Genomic DNA, 25,228 nt, shown 5'->3' with positions numbered 1-25,228 from the left:
TGGGGGACACTGGTAAAAGGACAATATGCCAGTCTGAAAATCTATTGCATTTCATTGTATTGTTTTATTCTGTTTGGCTGTTTCAAGTGATGACAAACGGAGCCTTTTCACAGCTGAATAAGAATTCTATGGGACTATTCCTTTCTAACAAATTATAACTCAAATTTTGTGCTTGGCTGAAAATGAGTAATTAATCATGGTGGTCATTTGTCACAGGCTCTGTAACTCTGGAGAAACAAATTTTCATATTCAGAGATGCCAAGAATTTGCTCTTATATGTTAGCTGTTTCCACTTATATTTTTTTACAATGTTGCTGACCTTTATTTTATTTTTTAAAGTAGTAAAGCACAGTGGGATTCCAGTGGCTATGAGGTGAGGCAGGTCATGAACTCTGTGCTTTCAGAAGGTACTGTAATAATGAAAAAAAATCTCAAACCCAACTCTTTTTTTTCCTCTCTGTGATGTTACAAAGTGTTTGAAAATGTGGTGAGAAAGAACCATGGAAGTGGGCACTTGCAGTTAAAAGAAGTGTTTGATTTACTATAAATAATTGTTCCAACATTTAGCTTTTTTGGAAGAACTCAATCAAATGCTATTCCCAATTTGGTAAATATTTTCAGGAGCTTGTTATTTTCAGCCAGAAAGGGATTGAAAACAGGGCTGAAAAAAAGGTGTGCAGCTTACATGAAGTCTTGACAATAACTTTCTTTTGCCATCCTGCTCAAATGCTTTTCAAAAGCACATTGGTGAGAGCTGCAGTGTAGAGAATAAAGACTTACCTGGTATTCAGATGAAGGGAAGAGGAAACTGCATTTGATTTAGATCTCTCACAATTTAATTGCACTCACCACTGCCCTGTGTCAAATATAAATTTACCTTGGTGTAAATGAGAGAAGGCTTAGACACAAAACTTGGATGTTTTGGAAACCAGCAGCAGACTAAGTTGCTACAAAAAACACATGCTGAAACTCTAGAAGTTTAGAGAATTTTCTTTTTGAGCTGACCTCTTAGTCACAAAGCAAAAATGCTCAAAGGCTGGTCTTCACTTGTTCTCTTGCCCTAGGTTCAGTTTTGTCACAGTGAATAAGACCTGAATTTTTAAGTAATGCACTCTGTAATGGGGATCCTTGCCTGCACTTAATGTGGACCCTGCTGAAAGTGAGGCAGGACCAGATGCCCCCACAGAGGCCCCTTATGACTTCAGTTACACCACAGTCCTGTAGATTTTGGGCATACCATTCCAGGAGAAAAACATCAGAGCGTGATGCTAACTCTGAGGTAATGTGTAGATTTATTTTTACTGCATGGGCAAAGAAAAAACTTGTGTTTGCCTTTTTTTAAAAAAAAATATCATTAACATGCATTGAGATGTGAACAGTTTTATCTACTTTTTACACATTTTTTGGCAGCTATATTTTAAAACTTTTGAATTTTCATTTAGTTAGGACTGACATTTCTATTGTTCAGACAATATGGAACCATACCTCAATTATTATTTTTACTGCTCCAGTACTAAATTTGGCCTAACCCATTTAAGTCATTTTTAGAGACAGATTTGCATTTGAGCTGATTATGTGAATGCCAAGTTTCAGCCTACAATGACTGAAAACAGCTGAATAGTGAAATAGTGAGTGGCACTGTTCATAAAGAAAACAGCTCCTGACCCTCAATGACAGCTCTGTGAATATGACGGGACAATCACTCAAGGATTGTTCACAGTTATTGCTACGTAGGTTCTTAATTTGTTGCTATCCTCCATCATCAGAACATGTTCTGTAACTCGCATTTTTAGAGTGCTGGGTTTTATTTCTGTCTGTTTTCTCTGAGTGATGTTTTGTGAAGGGCCACAATATTCACAATATCACTTGCATTTATTTTCATATGGCTACACTCTTCCTTTGTACAACAGAACAGATTCAAACATATAATTTTGAAAGACTTCACATAAAAAAAATACCTATTCATCCATAACTCTGGGGTAGTGTCATTTAGCCATGTTTGTCAGTGGAAGGGAGTAAGAAGCTATGGAGAAGGAAGAGTCTCTGCTTCTACAGTGTGGAGTGTAGATCTGGTACTCAAGGTATTAAATAAAAAAGGACAGGGGGGAAAACCTTGTAGAAAATAACTAGTTTCACTCAGGAGTTCTGCCTATCCTTTCAGATCCCCTAGATTTTGGGACTCCCAACAAAACATGGATTTATTTTTGAGAAACAACCACCCAAAAACAAACCCCAACAAAACTAAACCAGGAACCAACCCAAAATATTTCTTTTTTTTTTTTTTTTAGTGTCTAAATTCAGAATTTTTAACACCATTCCCTGTTTCACTGAGGACCTAGCAAGTTTCTTGCAAAGAAATCTGTCACTTATCAGCATCTGTAGGTGAATGGGATGGAACAGTCTAAAGAGTACTTGAACAATTGGTTCTGCTGCAACTTTTACAAAGCCTTTGGTTCAGACTTGTTAGACATTTTGTGCCTCAGATTTTATACACTGTTTGAAGTGTCTCTTTATACATTATTCATGTTCCCATCAGCACAATATTGAATTTTGGCATCCTTCCAAGGTCTGGTAATATTCAGTTCCAAAATGAGACTGAAAAGGAAAGGAGGGGAAGAAAAGATCGTATTTCTCATTTTTCACTGAAATTTATCTGGCCACTGACCTACTTTATTTTCTTGAATATCATGAGAGATAAAAGTGGATTGATGAAATAATTCTAAAGATATCTGAGTGAAAGTGAAATTAAATGAAGGGAACACAATCTTAAAGAGACTGGGACAAATTTACCATTGGGATTATACCATCTAGGGGTAGTATAGAATTTATTGTAGTTTTCTCACAACAGAAACCGAACATGTAAATTTGTATTAGTAAAGAGGTACTATGACCTTTCAAACACTGAGGCTTGGGCGAGGATCAGATGGGGTTTGAAAACTTGACATTTTAGTACAGGCACAACCCCTGTAAACTCAGCTTTATTACACTCCTTCAGGAGCTTCTGCCTAAAACCATGGATGCAGTAAATTCTGGTGTTGATAGAAAGCTGTCTTATCTTCAAGGAAAAACCATGAAGGAATGTTGTACCACTGCCTTTCCTCCATGAGGACAGCATTGACGTTGCTCAGACTTCACCAGTAGAAAACACCTCCTCCTGCAGCTTTGTCAGACAGGATACCACAGAGCATGGTATTCCTCTAGCTTGTGCTAGCTCTGAAGCAAATGCCTCTCCACTCATTTGGTAATACTTGTCAAAAAAGCAATGGAAGGTAACAGGTCTTGTTAAAGTAGATGCAAATTAACTTCATGCTTTTGTCCTGGTCTGCTTGAATTGCCTGATATGGAGAAGAGACCTGTGACATTTCATGATATTTAGCAAAACAACAACATGAAATAATTGCTTGGACTTCATTTGAGTGAGAAGCCAACCAAGTGTGCACTCAAACCAAGCACTGCATGGGCAAACCCAAAAATCACCAGCCATGCTGATGACCTCTGTGCCAGCATCTAAGATGGATGATCTCAGAGATGGCTCCTCAATAGGTCATGCAACCAATCCAGCACTGCTTTCCAATGCATAACACTCCTGTTTGGCCCCCAGAAGCAAGCATTTCTAGACAAAAATCATCATCATGTTTAATCAAAACTGGCAGCTGTTACATTTATGTTGATAAACTAGAATAACTCCACTTTTTTTTTTAGTGACAATTACCACTGCAGTGGGTTGCAAAAAGAACCAACACAATTATAAATTATTTTTTTCTCATTAATGCTGAGTTTGATCAAAAGATAACTGTAGTTTCCAGAGTGGGAAATTATTGGCAGTTACATTTTTAGGCACTTTCTGCTCTATCAAAGACATTGTAGACACTGTGGAACACACAGGATATAAATCTATGCTTCGTCCTTGTTAGCGATTATTTTCTCCATTGCACTGACTAAGAGGAGAGCAGATGTCTTAAATTCAAGTTCCTTACTGTGACCAGGCATGCATGGAGGAGAAACACCTTAGGGACTAAAATGGATGAATAGCTCTGAATATTCCATATGGTCATTCTCTCATTCACTGCTAAGCCTATGTGCAAGTGCCATGCTGAGCAAGGCCTTCTGAAAGCTTCACTCTGTGGTATCCTTGACTTCGATACTGTTGCTACCATTTTCAGGATATTTTCCTTTTTAGTTTGCCTTTTTAACCTTCAAATTTTGTCTTTTCTTTAGACTCTTAGGGAAGACTGGGTTGAGAGATGAACAGCCTTCAACTTATTTTTTCCTCATGATAAGTATTGAATTAATGTGCTGAATTGTGATGAGCTGTCCTCTCTATATGGCATATTACTGAGCATTTTAATTCATGAGATGGAATTCAGAGCAGAGAGGTGCTTCTGAATGTTTTTATAGTTCTAAATAAATAAATGAGGCAGGCAAGTTTTTGTCTCCTCATCCACCTCTTCAGCAAATGCATCTCTTTACTCTTCATTTTGTTGTTCTGCAGGACCAAGCCACCTCAGTGATGGACACCATGTGAATCAAAAGAAACAACATCAGCACCTTATTGGCATTTTTTCTTTTGAAAGAAGAACAGAACAGAATTGAGAAACAACTCACCTTTTTCATTTGTTTTCTTCATGAGGCTGGAATGCAAAGAGTTTCACCAGAGTTGTGCAAACAATATTTGTAAGCTGTCCCCAGAATAATTATGAAGAAGTTCTCCCTCTGGCTTCTGTACATCCTATATTCTTCCCATCATGTGAGTATGAGAAAGCATCTTAAAAATGTGCCACAACAAGAATTTTACCTTTTGGTTTTTATCTTCCCCCACTCCCAAGCTGTTGTGTTTTTCACTAACCTCACGTATTTGCTTTTTGCAAAAAAACAAGAAAAATTGAAGAAATGTTCAGAAAGTACAAAAAGTTTAAACCTTCCAGTATAAATACAACATGAAATAAAGGCTTTAAATATCAGCATAATAATCATGAACCTTTCAGCTTCCTTCTGCAAAAACACATGAACCTGGAACAAGATTAAACTCACGTGCTATTGATAATGCTTCTGAGTTGAGCAAGTGAATTGGTCAAACACTGGCCAAAAATTCTTAATAAATAAGTAAAAATGTCAGTGTAACATTTATTACATGTTTAAAAGCTTGGGTGAAAAATGTATGATTCCTCTGGCTTTCTTTAATGCTGTCAACTCACTTTTCCTTTTTCCATCCCTTTCTTTCATATTTCCCCTTTGTCTCTGAAAAGGGCAGGAAAAGAACATGAAAAGTGGTAATTTAGTTTTTAATTCCTCAAAAATTTCCCATTCTTTTCTTCATTAAAAAATCAGTCATGTCAGGATTAATTCTTAAGATACTTGAGAACAGCAGAAAAAGTAGCTGTGCCTAAGGCCCTCTGAGCTCCTTGGGCAACCTTGAGGATGCCATATTGTTTGCCTGATGCCTACATTCCAAGGGATACCTAGGCTGCTGAGAACCACAGAGGTTCTGTGACAGACAACATGTTCTTGTTTGAAAAGCTGCTCTGAGCTCCTGAGATGGAATGGTCTAAAGCAGCAGGGACTATTCCTTAAGGTTATGTGCAAGTAAAGGTGGGAGACAACTCTTCTAGCAGACTAGAAGATAAGAAATTAAGGTGCATTGCCTGAGTTGTTTAACCATGGCCTTGCTTCTCGCTTTTTCTACAAATACAGAAAAATTCTATCACAGTGAACTCTGAGCTGTCATGCCAAATGTTCTTTATTAATGTATTTTTGTAGGTAGAAAGTTAAGGTTTATTGTACTTTGGGGGAGACACTTCTTCACACTGGCTGAAACCCTACTGTAGTAGTTACATCCCTCTGTGTCATGGGTCACAGGGCACCCTTTAACGGCATGGTGTGGAGAAAAGCAGATCCCAGGATTTGCCAAATGCAAGCTGTTCATTACAAATTACTGACCTACTGCAAACACTAAAATCTGCCAATGCATATCTAGTTAACCATCCAGCTAAATTCCTCTGAAAGAAAGTTGGCTTTTTTTCCCCCACAGTATTCTATACACCTTCGTTATCTACAGAAAGATAAAGAGATCTAATGATGTAATTTTAAAACTTGTCTGCCAGGGCATTGGGCAACAGCCAACATTTCTTGTTAAATTTTAATTTTTTTTATTTTTTTTTTTAAGGAGCATGTGGAATAGGATGCAGCATGGCCAATAAATCATTTCATCTAAGTAGAAGTGGATCATTAGCTGGGGTTGCCATAGCTGGGACCTTACTGGACAGGTCACTGTTTCATCAACAACAGTATCTAGAAGAGGATTAAGTATTACCTGATGTCAGTGTGTTAGGAACTTCAAGGTAGAGGTACAGCAGAGTAATTTGCTATGGGTAGTAAAAACCAGTACTATTTATGTATATAAAGAGTCTTGTGGACAATGGCACACAATAATATCAGAGAAAAAAATACTTTTGGAGGTCTTAGGGAAGAAAATGTGTGGCTGGGGTGGCAGAGTAAGGTAATATGAAGTCCCAGCTCTATGAGTGTTTCTTTCTTTAACAATCCTTAGTTTTATTTTAGAGACCTAGGGGGATAGTAAGCTCCTTGGTGTATAGTTACACATTAAGGAACACATTTCTTCAAGAAGAAACTAAGGAGCCAAAGGTGTAGTATATGTAAGATTAGCCTGCCCTGGATTTGTGCCAGTCTATAGTTTTGTTGAGTTTAAAGAATCTGAGTTAGACATAGTTTGATACCTCTGTAGGTCACAAAATGCTTGGGAGAAAACTTTTTAATGAGTTAAACACTGCCTGGAGTTGAAACACTGCAATTGTAGGGTTTTAAATATCTCTGTCACAGAGAAATCTAAAATACTACACAAATAAAGAGAAACAGAAAGGTCATTTTCTCTAGCTCATACCCTGGGAAGCGTCTCTATATGGCTCTTTCTTCCAGTTCCTCTCCTTTACCAACATTTATTTTCTCAGAGGATGTCCTGTGTTTTACTCTTACTTTCTAACATTTGATAGTCAGTCTAAATAAAATAAGAAAGCAATGGTTTTGTAATAGCATCATTTGGTAGAAGTTGGAAGCAAAACAGAAATGTGGAAAATACAGCTCCTTCAAGATCAGAATGTGTGAAGAAAGTCTGTTAAAAATTAACACAGAAGTGTTTGAGCAGGAGGGAAAGAAGGATGTTCCTGATTTAGGGATCAATTCTGAACAGCATGAAGAGGTGGAGGTTCAACAGATTTTAGAGAAGGGGAATTAAAGGAATATTTTTACTTAATTTATGTTGCTGCTAAAAACCAACTGAAGTGTAGGGGAACATCTATATTTTAGCTAGAGAAATGAAGGATGCAGAAGGAATGACTGAGTGAGCCCACTGTTTTCCCAACTTGGTGTGGAGAAAATGTGAGCTCTGAATGATAAATTGTAGATATCAGTGACAGTAACATAAATAATCATGAAAAATATTAAGAACAAATGTATAATTCTATGATACTACTAAAGATCCTTTAATTAAGGATCTTTTATTTAATAATCCTTTAATCCAGGCTGGTCAGGAGTCCACACACTCTACAAGGAGTCCACAAGGAGGAGGAATGAGGTGCCCAGGGTCCAGGAGCCTTTGCCAGCTGCATGGCAGGTCTTAGCAGAGTACTCACCAATAGATGAAATCTGGAGAAACATCCCTAGGGAAGCCAAATTCCAGAGAGGCTGTCCTCTGCCCTTTCTATTGCAGGAGTGAAGAGAGATCTCAGTGCAGGCAGGAGCTGTCCTCAGGCCATAATGTGGCACTCACAGGCTGCCATTCCTTCATGGACACAGAGGCAGGGCATCCCCACAGTGTTTGGGTCCCCTGTGTTTAAACAAATATAGCACCAATTTGGGCACAGACAAATGAGGATGAATGTCTGGGAGTACCAATTCTGAAGCTGTTGACACTTGTGGTTGCTGTGGGTACAGCTGCATGGGTGGGCTCCTTGCCTCATATTCTCTGCTTTTCCTGAGCTCAGTAAAGAGAAGGGAGGGGAGGCAGGGCCAGAGAGTGAATCAGATGCCTGAAATTAGTTGCTGTGAAACCAAAGGCCAGACTGCAGTTGCAAGAAAGGCAATAATAGCATTAAACTCTTGTGCAGTCGGTCTGGGCTTCAAATCTCTGAGAAAATGCTCCACACTTCTAACACCCTCCTGCCTCCTAACTCCTACCTCCACAGAGCAGTAGGTGCATAAAGCTCCTGGTAACAAGTGTGTGCAGCACTGGATACTTAGTCATGAGGGGGAATAAGGCTGGCAGCAGAGGTTGGTGCCTGCAGAGAGAAAACATTTACCAGCTGATGCTTCAAACAGCAGCTGCAGCATCCTCAGATTCACCAGCTCCCACTCAAAGACCTTGCCTGAATTGATTCAACATGCAGCAGGAAGGCCACGTGCATCAATAGAGGAGCCTGATCTCAGCAGAGAAACATCTGGCTGTGAGTATGAAAAAGTCTTTACCCCAGTGGGACCAACAAGGATAAAGGTGAGAGCTCTGTGGGGTGTGGGAAGGGAGCAGAGCCTTTCCAGTGTCAATGATGCCCATAAACCATTTGTGGGGGAAGGAAGGCAGTGAGAAATGTGCTTTTGAGAATGGGAGAGGCTGAAGCGCAGAGCAGTAATAAGGCATTTGAAATTAAGAAAAATCAAGGCCTGCTACCTCATCACTCAAGAGGTGGGGGAGCTGGCCTTGCACTGGGGAGAGGGACCTGTACTGGAACCAGGCAGATTGAGCTGGGATCCCATTACTGTGTTGCTGCAACCTTGGCTTTACTGTGTATATCTGGAAGGATACTGTTGGTTGGCATTGGGTTTTGTATGTATAAAACTTGGGAATGTCTTTCCAAAACATACTAGGACAAAATATGCTGTGTTCTCTACAAGATGTTTGTGGGTTTAAGTATATATGTATCTGTTCTCCTGTATTTCTATGTTGTATGTGTATATATAGATGAGGGAAAAAAGAAATACTTGATATATGAGTAAAATATGGGTCTGTGGTCAAGCATTTGCTCTGAATAGTGGAAAGATTCAGAATAGAAAAATGCAATATTTTTTAGTGATTGAGATGAACTTTTATAATTTTAAAAGTATCTTTATACTGTATTATTTGTCCATTACTTTCCAGAAGGGTATACATGATATATGGCTGAATGCCACAAACAGTTTCTGTAAGGAAGTATTTTCCAGTTGTCAATAAATGGGCAGTGTATCTGAGAAGAGGATTGCATCACACTTTCTCCAGATTTCCTAGCTGGCAGTCTCTGCTCACCTCCCAGCGGCCCTCTGCTCTGCTGCTCTGGCAGTGTTTAATGTTCAGCTGGAGAGAAAAAAGAGGATTGTCCTTTCAGAATGTACATACATCAGCCCTGACTGAAAGAGAAATACAGCAGGAAACACTGATTCCAAATTGCTATTTAAAGTGTTGGACTTCTTCTGAAATGCAGACACAACAGAAATAAAACACAAGCTAAAAGCAGTGATTTTTGTTCAAGTAGAGAAAGGACTCCCTTTTGGCTCCTTTTTAAAAGCATTAACTATATCCAAAGAGCAGTTGAAATGGGGTGAGAATAAAATGGTATTTCTGATGTAAACAACTAAGCTTTGATAGCAATAACTACTCCTTTAGATACTGGTCTCTGCTGTACTAGAATTTGGGAGGTAAAAACAGTTTCTTATTCTTGGTGGCAAATCTGCTGGGCTAAATCTGAAGCTAAAAGCTCCAGAATCTCCAGGCACAGCTTGCCAAGTCTAAAGGCTCCTACTAAACGTATGTCATCTGGAGGCTGATACATGAGCTACTGCTCATATACTGCACAGAATTATGCCAGCCCCTTATGCGAGGCCCTCCACACAGGACACTGGGATTTTGTGGCTGAGAAATGGGTCTGGACCTGCTCCTCTCTTTGGTGTGGGGAGAATGATTATTGCATACTAGACAAGCAGTAATGTGTATTGTATATGACGTGCTTGCTCACTGGGTTGTTTTCTCCTACCTAGCCTGTCAGTAATCAGAGACCAGAACTTGCATGGCACACTTTCTGGACTAGTATCACTTGGTGCATTAGATAGATCTAAAAATGAATCACTTGCTGTGCTGCTCCCAAGACATTCTTTTATCATCCTTGAGTGATAGTAGGTATAGATGATACCCCAAACTACCAGAATTTCTTTGGGCTTAGTGCCAATATTTAATGTCTTAAAAATGAGAAGATATAGCTCTTATCTATACTTAGAAAAGCCTTTTTGGGGATGCAGCATGATGTCCAATTCTAGCAAAGACATATCCTGCCATCTGCCACACTGAGCCTATGTCTGATTCTGATCCAATGCCAATTAAATCTAGCATACAGAAAGCAGAGGTAAGGAGTCCAAAACAATAAAGAGAACATGAAGATCACAGAGGGAAGTTGATGCCTCATTCCTACACCGGTAGGGATCTATCCACTAGCAAAGGGCTTAAAAGAAAGAGCAGAAGAAGGAGACCAGAAAAAAATATACTGACTGCATGGCAAAAGAAATGTTACCATATTGGTATTCCTGAAGTACCTCAGCCGCCCCTTTTGCTTAGAGTAGGCAACAATGACCTTATCTCACAGAACTGGTATGAGCAGTGGTTGGCTTTTTCATGGTGCTTTATTTAACCTACTAATGAACCAATATACAAACATACACTTGTATGTGAGAAAATATGGACTTTAATATTAAACTTTTTTCAGAGAAGGCCAAAAAATAGAGATGCAGCTGCTCATGCTGAATTGCTAAGCATCTGATCAACTCAGGAGTCACAGTGCCCTGGATGGAGTTGGGAGCAGTCTCTGGCATGTGGACATCACTAGTATCACTTTCTTCTCCCCCATAGCTCAGAATAATCAACAACAGACCACTTATTTCAAGCTAGAAAGGCAGCTGTCGGTGGCTTTCTGTGAGAGCTAAAGGCAGAGCATAAGAGCAAAAGGAATGTTATATTGTTCAGACCATGAACAGGATACTTCATCTTCTATGTGCAACTGCTCAGGTCATTGTAGGTTCTTTTTTGAGGCTTTCCAGTTTGTTGTGGTGTTGTATAGGGTCTGTCTGTCATTTACCTATTCATGCAGTACTTGCCTGGCTTCTTTTTACACCCATATGTGGTTTTTTATAGCCACAATAGGAAGGAATTCCACATATACTATCCATGTGTGTGAAGAACTAGCTCCTTTTGCTGGTTTTGAATTCAGCTCTTGCTTTTTGGCCTTAGTTCTGGCATTGGAAGTGACAGGAAGTGACTGGTCTCTGCCCACTTTCTTTGTGTAGCTAAGGCTTTCTTGGACCTTTACTCTAAACACCTAAGATTCCTCTTTTCTATAATAAAGAGTTCCAGACTCTTCGTCAAGCTTTTCCTTCTTTTATTGATCCTTTTGGGTCTTCTAAAACCATATATGTCCTTTTGCAGACGAGGAGAGCAGAACTGAAGACAATATTCAAGGCATGGGCAAAACATGGATTTATTCTGCAGCATGATGATTTTTGCTTTGTTCTCTATTATCTTCTTAATAATTCCAAACATTTGTAGTTTTGCTCTTTTAACAGGTATAGAACAGTAACAAAAACGTGCTTTTTGTGGACCTATATATTGTAGCATGAAGGTCTTGTTCCCAAGTGGTAATAGTCAGTTCAGAGCTCATAATTTTTGTGTGAAGATTGAGTTTTCCTTATGTACATAATTTTGCATTTATCTACACTGAATTTAATCTATCAATTTATTGTGCAGCTGCTTCACCCCTTAAAGAAAAAGTCAAAGTCATCATGGATGTTCTTGTTCTTAGTGCCTTGGATATTTGTGTATTACCTGCAAATTTTGTTATCTTCTCACTCATCCTCTTCTCAAGGTGATAAAATTTGAGTATCTCCAACAGTGAGTTTCAGCACAATTCCATGCAGAATTTGACTAGTTATTGCATGGAGAAATGACAATTAATCCTATTTTCTCTTTTGATTTTTGTATGCAGTTTTATTTTCTGCACATGCTTATTTTCTTCTTCTTTGATAAAAGAGTTTTAAGAAGCCTCTTAAAAATCCAGTTGCATCAAGTAGATAACTTTCAGTTACCTACTTAACCCTCTTGCACCTTAAAGAAGCCATGCTGACTATTCCCAAGTGAGGCACAATCAGTGGATAACATGTCTCTGATGAATCCTTTCCCCCCCTAACATGGCTGATGCTGTGCTTCTCTAAGTGACTCATTTTTGACAGGCAATTATTTTAGCTAGGTTCCCATTTCCTGTTCTCAACAATAGCTCAAGCATGAGCACGCATCAGCTCTTGGAAGCTGGCCACAGCAATCTCATGGGGAGCTGTCATGTCAAATCTACCAATACATTTGTTGTGAAGGTCTGTGAGGTGTTGTCCAGCTGATTTACCCTCATAAGCATCCACAATGTCCATAGTGCTCTGTCTGTGTGTGTGTGTGTGTGTGTGTGTGTGCGTGCATGCACCTTGTTGCAGCAGCCTCTGGTTTGCCCCACAGAATATCAACTTCCACAGTGACAAGGCACCTACCTGCCTGCATCTTAAATTGTTAACTACTAGCATGGTGCCTCAGTACCTCAAATTGATGAGGACTTCTGTCAGTTCTCAATTTCTTTAGTAAACACTGAGTGTCCTTTCAGGGAAAGTCATAGGGGCTGCTGGTGAGATTGTTTTCATACTAGCACAGAAAAACATCATCAAGTTAAAACACCTCAGAGCCTGCAGGAAACTGTTCTAACTCCATTAAACTGCAAGCAGCTCTATGGTATTTCTAGGTTTGGCCTCTGCCATTAAACGGGAAAGACCTCTTTCTATTTGAAGGTACATTGGTGTGGTATGTGGAGATAAAAGCACAAATCAGCTGTACCTTTGTCTGACTCACAGGGTATAGTTTCTCCTATGCCTTCCAAATACCTACCAGATTTAACCTTAGGGTATTGTTTTCGTCATTAGAAGACTGAAAACCAAGAATAAATATTTTCATGAAAAATAAGCTGCCTTATTGTGGATGCTGAATATTAATCACACTCCATATATTTTCATGTACATGTACCAGAGCAAGGACACAGGCACAGGCCTACTCCAGAGAGCTCACACACAGGCTGCCTGTTCCTTGGAGGGACCACCTAGATTTTTTCTAAATCTTTCTGGATGATACCAGCTGAGATTTCTCTCACAGCCTGGACATGCCCTTAGGGAAAGAATGTGTACAGGCAAAACTCAAACACTATAAGCAAAAGGTGCTCATTGAGAACCAATAGACGAGTGGAGGAGCATGGATCAAAAGTGAGAGGTAGAATTACTTAAGAAGGAGAGAGCCATAGCTACTGGTAACCTTGGATGGTTACATAAGACCTGTGAGGAAAAGAGCCCATCTGCTGGACAGTGTCTCTTGACAAATCCTGATGTGTAGCTTCCTTTGAAATGCTGGTGAAAGGCTTCTGCATGACTGCTTACCACTTCTCAGAGTTGCTGCTATGACAGTGGATGGTAGCAAGCACTGTTCTTTGTGATGGAAGCTTGTGTTGGTGTGGCCCCTCCTGAGAGCTGACAGAAATCTCTCTGTGTGATTAAACAGATGGGTCATTTAAAAAAATCATGAGAAGAACAAGCAGGACTCTGAGGGAAAAAAAAAACCCAAATAAGCAAACAAACAAAATGTACACAGGTGCTGATATTCAAACACTTCTGCTAAACCTAAATAAGATCTACCATGTGAACATGGGAAGCTTCCTTTGGGGCAGCCTCTTCCTTTGGTCTGTTGTTAAAAGGGAGCGCAGGGGATGCTTGAGCTGTTGAGACCTGCATGAGGTATGTATTTCTGGATGGGGGTGTGATGTGTAGGGATGTGACATGAAACTCCTTCAAAAGGGCATCTCTTAGGTAAGAATCATTTGGACTATCTGTGGATGTAGATCATGATCTCCATTATGTTGTTGTACCTGTTGTAGCTATTTCAGTTGGATTTCTCTCAGGACATCCCAGGAGTAGCTTGAAGGAGTAAGCTGTTTGGAGGGACATAGGGGTGGGATGTGAGGAATCTAACAGAGACAACTGTAAATTAAAAGGCGCAAAAGACAGTGCTTGGGTCTGTCATGTAATGAATGCTTTTGGATAAGAAGGGGTTTTTTAAGGGATAATGAGAAAAAAGGAGGTAATTTAAAATTATGTTTGTGCTTGCAGTCACAAGCCTTTGATGTTCTTGGGGAGCTACCTCGTATCTCCAAAATTCTACACTAAAATACTAAAAAATTCAGAGAACATATGCTTCCACATGCCAACAGTTTGTTCAGTGTAATCTGAATGCACCTGCTTTGTGCAAATGCTCCTGTGTGAGTCTCAGTCTTCAGTGAAAAATATCTACATGGTTACATGTTTGAAGGTGTCAGAGTTTCCATCTAACTTTCAGGTTGGGTAGTTGATGTGTAGCAAAAATGGTAACAAGTATAAAGGAAAAGGGGAATTATGAAACCATGAGGAAATGTGCTTTATTTATTACATACGGAATAAAAATAAAAAAAAATTCACACTTTTTTAAGCACACACAATTCTCACTTTGATTATTTTTAAAGTGCTGAGTTATCCTGTCTTTTACAGATATAAGTGAAAACTCCTCACAGTCCAGATGGAAAAAACATCTGAGTATTGCTCTGTTTTGCTGATAAAAACATTTAAAACATATTTATGAATACTACTTTTACTATCAAGATGAGGATTTTTCTCACAAACATTTGAAATAATTTTCCGGTTGAGCACTGCTTTCACAACAATGCTTCAAAGCTTAAAAGTGTTTATGAAAGAACACAAGCATTTGCATTTGTGGGCCTATACTGTTTTTAGCTCATATTCATCAGAACCCCTTAAAAGTACAAAATTTTTGCTTAGTTGATGTATGTGACCCAACCTGAAGGACAAAATTTGACATATTCCTCAAGTTCAGAGGATTGCCAAACTGTATATACAAACACATGCAAATATTTGCAAGCCTGATACTCGTGTATAAAACTTATGTTAGGGTTTTGTTTAAGTGCTGGATCAATTGAGCACATCTTATTTCATCACTCCACTGGACCATGTGCTGAACCATAATTATTCCCAGTGCATATCTACCTTGTAGTGTATACAAGGCTTTTCCCAAAAGATCTCAGAAAGATTAATATGAGAGATTTAAGCAACAAATACACCTACATGTCTGTTCTTCCACAACAAATCTTGTAACATAGACAATCTAATTTCAGAGTTCTCCAACTACACACCTAGTAAAATACATAATCTTAGTTCAGGGGCTTTCAGCAGCTGACTCAGATTTAAAGCTGAATACATTTCACTGACTATTGGACCTTGGACACCTAACTTAACTTAGTCAGCACTTATTTTTAGATGACTAGAGACTCAGGCTAAATGCTCCTCCTAATATTTTCTGATATTTTATCTTCCACACCTGATTGTCAACTCAGACCCTTTTTATTTCCTTTATTCACTTGATTTTTAAATGTGATGGCAAGTCTTCTTTAGGTTTGTGTTGTGGTTGTGAGGGTCCCAGGAAGAGATTAATCTGACTCCATGTTCAGAAGGCTGACTTATTATATTATTATGATATTATATTAAAAGAAATTATATACTAAAACTATACTAAAAGAATAGAGAAAAAGATACATCAGGAAGCTAGACAAGTATGATAATAAAAACTAGTGACAGGCCAGAGTCCTGACACAGCTGGACTGCTATTGGTCATTAAATCAGCACAATTTACATGGAACCAATCAAAGATGCACCTGTTGGTAAATGCTCTCCAGACCACATTCCCAAGCAATCAGATAATTATTGTTTACATTTCTTTTCTTTGGCTTCTCAGCTTCTCAGGAGAAAAAATCCTGGTGAAGGGATTTTTCATAAAATATCATGGTGACAAGTTTGATTTTTCTGAATATAGTACTAGGTGATTTCAAACACCTTTCCTGTAGTAGTCTAGAGATCAAATCCACATATGCTTGTTTGATACCTATTTAAATTTATATCGGTTTTATTACACTCTTTTAAGCACGAGCTGCTTTTCTTTCTCCTTTTTAGGATCTTGTTGTCTTCATTATCCAATAGGGTTCTTCATATGCCAATAGAGCATCCAATATGCTCTTCATATCTGTTTACTGATGGTGGCCAAATGCCCAGATAAAGTGATTTAGTAAATACTTGCTTGACTCCGTTATCACAGTATATAATCAGGTTCTACCAGTGAGGCTTTCTATCCAAGCAAACTGTGAAGCTATTTTCAATATTCCCCTCAGCCATCCTTTTCATTGCCCAGCTTGTGCCAATTCAAAAACTGCAAGGTGAAAGAAGGCACTCTTTCTCCTGCTGTGATTCTTGAGTCAGCTTGAATATTTGTCAACACACCATTCTCAGTTTTTAATATGTGCTAGTGATAGTAATATATGTCTTGGAGAGATTTCCCTTCTGCTTAGTGCATTTTTGTTCTTTATCCTGGTGTAATGTCTCTGTGATGAACTAAATAGTTTTAATGAATACTAATATCGATATCTTTATGATATGTTTAAGCCAACAGGTAGGATATTTTCCCATTAACCTACTGATAAATTATATTAAAATAGGGTGATCTTAATGATTTACAATGAAGGAAAATTTTCCATTAATTTCTGTGTAAAGGTATACAAGTAGCAATACACTTGGCAGAAAAAGAGCAAAGAACCCTTTAGTAGATACAGTGTGTTGCAAAAACTATATTATAATTAATAGATGTGCATAAGACACTTTTTAGAAACCAGACAGAGAATTCAATGCAGCAAGAGCTGGCTTTCATGGCTAAAAGAGCTTCAAACTACATTTTACATAATGTTGGGCTAGTCCATACTGAATTATTAAAATGGACTAGACTGTAAACCAAAACTTTCATTAGCTTGGGTTTCTTGAATTATATCTATTTTATTTAAGCTAGGTCTTCCTGTAGGAGATCAGACTAATAAATACCTTTATGATTCTCTTCTAAAAATTCCCAATCCCTGCCTGTGTTCACATAAATAATTGGCAGCTTTACATATTTAGAATTTAGGCATTTCAAAGGTATTTATTTTTGCAAAATGGAGTGTAAACAAAATCCAGTCAAAATGAAATTTCAAAAAAGGTAACAAGTATTCTCTCAAGCATCACCCCAGGGCATCACACTGAAACAAACCCATGTTCTTTACTGCATGCCAGTCTCTCATGTCCTGCGTCTCACTCCCTCCTCTCTAATTGCTTCTTTGCTTCTGAAAGTCTTGCCTGACACTGACACTGGATTAAGCAAGGATTCTCCAAATACACTCAGGGATTACTGCATGTATGTGTTTGATTCTTGCTTTGAATTTAAAGAAAGTGTTTCTGGCTTTGTAAAAAGGGGGTTTCCTCTTTTGGTCTGAATTTCATTTTCCTACAATATTCCATTATCAACATCCCCCTTGTTACATGGCTGGTTGGGCAGGGGTCTGAGCAGCCTGGTGTAGTGAAAGGTGTCTCTGCCCATGGCATGGGCTTGGAACGAGATGATCTTTAAGGACCCTTCCAACCCAAATCACTCTATGATTCTGTAATTCTATACAGCATGACAACAGCAGTCATGTAGATGCAGAAGAGGAAAATTCCTAGAAATTAAACTTCTAAAATATTTATACATAGAAATGCAGGTGATACAATAATGAGTTTAGAATTCCATTTGAAGAATTTTGGTATTGATACAGAAATGTCCTGTTTCTTATGAAAAGAGAGGGTTTGCTACCTATGAAAAAGAAACTATATTTAGATTAGGGCAAGTCAGCTAAAACATGTTACTCGTGGAAACTTCTTTCCCTGACAATATTACAAATATTTCTCTAAGTAATTACTTTAGAAATCAGTTCCATTGGAAAGTAACAATGTGAGATAATGACCAGTGTAACTAGACAGTGGGGGGAAAAGGAATTCCCTCACTTAAATTATCTGTTCAATAAATTCTATTTCCAGATTGCTTAAGAAGAGAATCAAACTAAATTTGTTACATGCATGAAATAATTTCTATGCCAACTATAACATTTATAAACAATGTCAAAGTAGGAGTCACAGTAGGTACTTAGAATATTGTAAATATTGTAATGCTATTCGTATGTCACCTTCCTAGGGCTAGCTAAAAGAAAAAAAATACTGTTTTGTCTTTTATTTTTTTACTCCTACCTGCTAGTGTCTTACAGTGAAATTCAATCTAAATCTAAACCAAATCTAAACCAAATTTATACTTACAATGAGAAGAGAAAAGAAAATACTGTATATTTAAGGGTTTCATTTCTAAAAGGAGAAAATGAATTGTTGCTCCTTAATGAAAATGCTGAATTATAAACACTCTCAATCATGGTAGATGTAAACACACAGGCAGAATTGATGTTTCAAGTGTCTTTCTCCTGGTGAGAAACCACTTTAATCACTTTCAAAGATTCATTAATTTTAATATATTTTTAATTAGTTCAGTAAACTTGTAAGTATGATGAAGAGATGGCAATCAAGATTGTTAATTTTAAGTATTAATATCCACTGTGGAATCAAGGCTATAGGATTGTAATCACTTAAAATGTCGCTTTTGGGGGAATTTTCTTACTGGATATAACTCTGAAAAATTAATGTATTTTGCTCATTCAAAGGAGGCAATATTATTTGAATCTCAGAACCAAATTACTCTTTTCAACAGCACACTGGAATTGCATCCCACATATTCCACTTTAGTTGGTTAAGAAAAGAGCCATCAGGGAAAGCAAAGCCTCAGATGAAATTATCATATTCTGCAGTGATAAATCAATAAACTTGAAAGAGGAGGGAGAAATAGAAGTTGAGAGTTGATATATAATGTAAATACATCCCATAACATTACTGGATTGGGTACTCCAAACGAAGCACTGAAATTTAGCTGCTTTAAATGCTCTAGCTGCTCCTAATGCTTTTATGATGGGAAGGTTATGCTACCCTTTAAGGGATGCAAGGGAAAAAATAGAAAATCAAGAATTTCCTTCCTAATGACACAAGATAGCTAAAGACTACTGTGATGATGCATCATAATTTATTAGTGATGCAGTGTTGCTTCTTCAGAGGTTTAAGGACATACCTTATTTTTTTTCTGGACCTTTGTGGAACATCACAGAGGTCTTTTAAGAATATACCTCTGGGTAAGAATACATGTTTCCCATAATAGTCTTCAGTGCTCATGTTTATGGACTACAAGCTTAGTTATTCTTGAATTAATTCCTTTACAAATATTGACAAAAGGGCACAGACCTTTAATTATGTAACAATGGACACCAACCAAACCAAGCCAAACCTAATTTTACATTTCCTAGTGGATATTCAGACAGTGGATATAGAGTGCTACAGCACTGCAAATATATTTTCATTCTGGATCAGTATATTTGCTAGGGTACATTCCTCCCTAATTACATCAGAGAAACACAGTGGTGTAGGAGTGCTCTTGTTCAAGCCTAAAAGCTTACGTAATAAAATTGTTAGTGGATATTTGGAGCTGAAGTACCTTGGAGTCTGAATGTGCTGTATTCCCCCTTCTGCTAGCAATTACAGGATGCTTCACAAGGGATGCCTGGCTTTATGCAGTGTTCTTTGTTTGTGGTAAATTAGGGAGATGTTCTGGAGCGCTGAGGTTGCTGAATATATTTACCAAATGCCAGGTGACTGCAGTTATCATTTTATAGGAGAACAACTAGAACTATCTAATTGTGCTTTGAGTGCATACATCCACAGCAGTCCAAATTACACCAGCAGTAGTGCTGCTATTTATACAGGTGGTAATAACACTACAGAAAATACCACCCACCTGGGAATCAGAGACTGTAGTAAAAGTCCTTATTTATCTGCCTATCAAAATACTCTAAGGCTGAATTTACAAAAGGATAGTGTTTATATTAACAGTGGAAAAATTGTGCCTACCTTTTTTTCACACATGGAAAATGGTCTGTGAGGGTTGTTTTTTTTTTTATTTCTGCAAAGGAAAATCACCACAAAAATACAGTGTACTGGATTGCGAGGAAAGCTACTAAACAAGTATAGATTGGAGGCCTGAGGAGCAGGTTGTAGAAGATCAAGGCTGAAATTCACTTATAAGAATGTCTATTCTTATTCTTTCATGAATACCTACTCTGACCTGTAGTAGAGTGATATCATGTTTTAGCATATAGCTACAAATGCATGTATTGGTTTGGCACAGCCTGGTTTTTGGTAGGAGGAGGGCTACAAGATGGCTCCTGTGGGAAGCTGCTGGAAGCTTCCCACCACATTCAGCAGACACAATCTTTGCCAGCTCTGAAGACGGACATGCTGCTGGCCAAAACTGGGCCAATGAGAGAGATTGGTGATGCCTCTGTGTTGACATATTTAAGAAGAAAATAAAAACAGTCACAGATTTTCCCTTCTAGTCACAAAAGAGGAGGGAGTAAGAACATGTGAGGGAAACAACATGGAGACACCCAGGTCAGTGGAGAAGGAGGGCAGGAGCTGCTCCAGGCACCGGAGCCAATATTCCTCTGCAGGCCATGGTGAGACCATGGTAAAGCTGCTGTGTCCCTGCAGCCATCGGGATCCACAGGGAATGCAGAGATCCACCCACAGCCCATGGGGATCCACAGGGGATGCAAAGATCCACACACAGCCCGTGGGGATCCACAGGGGATGCAGAGATCCACTCACAGCCCATGGGATCCACAGGGGATGCAGAGATCCACCCACAGCCCATGGGATCCACAGGGGATGCAGAGATCCACCCACAGCCTGTGGGGATCCACGGGGGATGCAGAGATCCATCCACAGCCCATGGGATCCATGGGGGATGCAGAGATCCACCCACAGCCCGTGGGGGAGGTACCCATGCTGGAGCAGGTGGATGCCTGGAGGAGGCTGTGATCCATGGAAGACCCGGTGGAGAGAGAAGGCCCCTGCTTCCAGGCTGGAGCAGCCTGTCCTTGGAGGACTGCATCCCGAGGGAAGAGAGCCACACCACAGCAGTTTTGGGGGGACTGTCTGCTCGTGGGGGGAGTTCACATTGCAGCAGGTGTGGTATGGCTGCTGCTCGTGAGAGTGGACCCACGCTGGAGAAGTTCGCAGAGAACTTCGGGACACAGGGGAACACCACAGCCTCACAGGGGAAGGACTCCTCTCCCAGAGCAGCAGAAGAAAATCTCTGTGATGAACTGACCAAACCCCCATACCCTGTCTCCCTATGCTGTTGGTGGGAAGGAGGGAGGGAAGGGAGGGGAAAAGGTGTTTTAAGGACTTATTTTACTTCCCATTATCCTCTTCTAATTCTGTTAATAATACATTTCACTTTGCAGCCTTCAGGTGAGCCTGCTTTGCCTTTGAAATATTTCTCCCAGTCCTTATCTCACTCTTGAAGCTTCTGTTATTTTTTTTTCCCCTTTTCCCCTGCTGTGCCCAGTTGTAGCAGGTCCAGGGGGGAGGTGTGTGAGCAAGCGACTCTCGTGTGTGCCTGATGTTGGGCCAGTGTCGAACCACAACAGTGGAATACATGTGTAGACAGCACATGAGCTGACTGAAGGTAGTAGTGACCCTGCTCTGTGGGGTCCTGCTGAGGTGGCACAGCAGTCAGTGCATGCTACACACACGTCTCTGTTTCCCAAGGGGCTGAGAACACTGAACGAGCTGTGGTTGTGCAGGGTGTAGTGGCTTGTGTGTGCTGCCATACAGCCCCAGCTCGATGCTGTTGAGACCCAGGGGAAGCAGAGGTTTCTACACAGTGCTCATGGGACCTCCCAGAGCAAGGGTGAGTGCAGGCAGAAGTCTTCAGAGGTCTCTCCACTCTTTACAGACTAAACATACTCTAGATCAATGGGCATTCCCACTGAACTGCAATACTTAAACACTGTTTAGTTGGTTCAAGATGAGAAGTGCTACAGCCATAATAATCTGATGATATTATTCCACATTGACTTCTAGGGAGGAGTGGGAGAGAACATCACTTGTTACAGCTGGGAAAGGTAGTCAAGCTTACAGACAAGTGGGTTGTATATTTTCAGGTGTATAGGTATGTTTTGGTGAAAGCTGGATTAAAAAAATCTCTACAGATTTGGCTAGTAGAACTGGTCTTTTAAGAAATTCTTCAGTTCCACAAAAATTGTATTAGCTGTTTGTTGGTATAATTGTATGACTAATAGGACTTTCCAAATGGTTCACTTCGATTTGCCTCACTTCACCACTGAATGAACTTCTATATACTGGTATTTGCTGTAAATTAGCATAGTCCCCCACCATTTCAACTCACACAAGTGTCTTGTGCAGGTCCTCAGGAGTCTTCAAGAGTAAATTTCGTGTTAACATCTTTATAATTGGAAAAGCTGAGGGGAACCAATGGGGCTAATCTATCAAAGTACATAGTGAATGTTTCTTCTAACACCTATTTTATTTTCTAAGTAGGTTATTATGGTTTTTATATCTTCACTGATAAAATTTATTTTTTCATAAGTGGTTTTGAATAAAGGTGGGAATAGAACTTAAAATGGTAAATGTAGTACTTTCACACTAAACACACATGATTGTTTTGGCCTGGAGCCCAAGAAGAATGAAGAATTTTTTTCTGCTATAAGATTCTGCATTAGTATTTTTCAAACTCTAAACACTTGCCAAAGAGCTAAAGATGCCTCTTCTCTCTCCTTCTATGTGTTTTGAATTCTATTGCTTTTTGATGCACTCTCCTATGGCTTACAGTGTCTCTAAATAGTTTAATTCGGGAAGTGGGATTAAGTGAAATATGCACAGATGGCTAAAGCAGAGGCATGGTCAGGTGATTTGTCATTAAAAACAACTGTATTTTGTCTTGGCTATTACAGTCACTGCATCTAAACCTTGCCCAGGGAAAATTAAGGATACTAAAAGGCCAACCTGACCAGATTATTATAGGCATGTGAGTGTAGTTCATTCATTAATAGAAAAACAATTCAGGATTGTATTCCTAAGTTTCATTCCAGTTACTGTCAGCCAACAGTGGACCTTCAGCCCCCTTTAAGCTGTTACATTTGTCACACCTGGATGACCTTTCCTTGTGCCTATAGAAAACTTAGGTAGGAGGGAAGGTCTAGTTTGAATAAATGTGTTACCTCAAGATAAGTGTTACGGAACTGAAGTTTGAGAGAGAGGCAGTCATTGTCACTCTAAGTTGTTTTAACTTTAAACATTTCATTTGTTTAGGGCCAAATTCTGGTTTAATGTTTAGGATTTAGAAGTGGCTAGTTCATGATATGGTTGATAAAGCATTTTAGCAGTAGTAGGATAAGCCACTGATAGATGGGAGCAGAATCAAATATGGAAAAGCAATTTGTGTGGAAGGATCCTGGGGACAGGAGCAGGAGCAGTGTGCAATGTTGTTCCTGGTGCCTTTGCAGGAGTGAGGTCTGGAGGAGAAGGTGCTAATGAGAAACAGTTGGCATGCCAGTCCTTCATCTATCAAATGTGTGCCATGTCCTGTGGCGCCCCTGCACCCCGGCAGTACCAGCAGGCCTGTGGCAGATGTAGGCACTCTGAACAAGTGTCAGTGCACTGAAGGCTCATTGCAAGGCAAAGTGGTGAACATCTCACTTGCTAGAGGCAGAGGGTAGAGTTTGACGTCCTGCATAACATCCCAGCCTTGGCCCAGGCCTTGACAAACCACCATGTTCAGGTTATAACTGAGATGATTCAAAACTTGGCATTGTAAAGGTCTATATGCATCAAAGAGAAACCCTGATGTATTTGTCACAGAACATATAATCTGAAGAGGGCAGTGATTCTTAATGGGCTTCCTCAGATAACTACAATTTGTACTAAATACCTTTGTTCTGGTGACAGTGCAAATCTCTGAGTTGGATCAGCCACAGATTTTAATTATCAGCATATGCTTCCCTGATGAGTTTCTTGCAAAAGGTTTTGCTACATGCCTTTTTTACATGTGCAAGTACTGGGTATATTACATGCTTAGGCCAAAATCAACACTTGCTTCCCTCACTGACATAGTTTTATGTGATTTGTATTCCTCCTCTCAATTTGCTTTTGTAGATAGTCACACTTGAGTCAGGTTTATCCCAAATACTTAAGCCTAATGTGCATTGATAGGATATCTTTATAAGGTGTGTGCATGTGCATGAGTTATATTGGGAAGAGTGGTGGTATTTGTACCATTTCAAGTGTATCTTCTTTACACTTCTGTACATGGACTTGCAGAATATAATCTTAATATTTGCAACATGTTGCATATTGTTTGGCAAAGGGAGGGCTTCACAACATGCATTTGCCATCAAGGACAAGATCACAGCAGGTGAATTCATTGATCCTTCACAGAACGAATGAAGAATTAAAGAGTAAATCACCAAGGCTAGAATTTACAGCTTACATTGTTTTTTCCAAAATCTAATGAGCAAGAAAGTAGCACTGTGAGGGATGGGTCAAGAGAAGTTCAAGAGAAAGCAGGAAAAGAGTTCAGTCTACTTTCCTCCAGTTCTCAGAGTGTGATGATTTTCCCTGTCTAAAAGTCTGTGTCAGATTTTTAGTCAAGTGCTAATGCAGGTACAGACTCTTCAATGAGCTGATAACACTGGGACACAAGGCACCGACCTAATAACATTCAGGCGCCAAAACACTTCATAGCAGCAAAGGTAAGTAAATTGAAATCCCCATGATCCATGGAAAAACTAATGGTGGGAATGTCTGTCAGGTCAGGCAGCCCCTGGTGCTGTTACTCAGGGTTTTGGCATTACAGCAGAAATACAGGTCCTTGTACCAAATTTTTCACCCTCTTGTTAGCAGCAGGAGAGGCAATTTTACTGCTGAGCACAGAACACTTCCCCTTTACTCTTCTCTCTTTATGTCTGAAGAGCCCAGCACAGAGGGCTCTTCATGAGATAAGAGAATCAATGCTGGTAATGCTTTTAAGAAATTTTAAGGTGAGCTGACTACCCAAACAAGCTAGTTTAAAGGCAACTTGGTTATGTCTGCACAATTTCAAGTATCTGCAGTGTAGACATCTTTTCAGTTGTCTACACTGCAGTTCTCTTGGCTCAAGCCACATTGGAACATAGTACTTGCCATATTATGATACAATTACCGTGAACCCACTGTAGACCTATACTGGCACTGAAATAGTATAAAATAAGATTAGAATATTTTTAGTTTATGTCTGAATAAAAACATCAACCTG

General features: G+C 39.3%; 1 protein-coding gene across 4 annotated transcripts in view; it reads left to right on the top strand.

The window, feature by feature from the left end:
• Positions 1-11,384, top strand: part of LOC135308724 (uncharacterized) — a 76,862-nt gene extending 65,478 nt beyond the window's left edge. The window contains exons 8-9 of one of the 4 annotated variants that reach the window (XR_010369132.1): positions 4,493-4,747; positions 8,335-11,384. The gene's annotated coding sequence lies outside the window, so the exon portion shown is untranslated. Of the gene's footprint in view, positions 1-4,492 lie in introns of all 4 variants that reach the window. The other 3 variants (XR_010369131.1, XR_010369130.1, XR_010369127.1) reach the window with 3 other exon arrangements.
• The last annotated feature ends 13,844 nt before the right edge of the window (positions 11,385-25,228 follow it).

The sequence above is a fragment of the Passer domesticus genome, chromosome 1 (genome assembly GCF_036417665.1).
Source record: "Passer domesticus isolate bPasDom1 chromosome 1, bPasDom1.hap1, whole genome shotgun sequence".
NCBI classification, from domain to species: domain Eukaryota; kingdom Metazoa; phylum Chordata; class Aves; order Passeriformes; family Passeridae; genus Passer; species Passer domesticus.
This window is presented reverse-complemented; position numbering and strand designations above follow the sequence as displayed.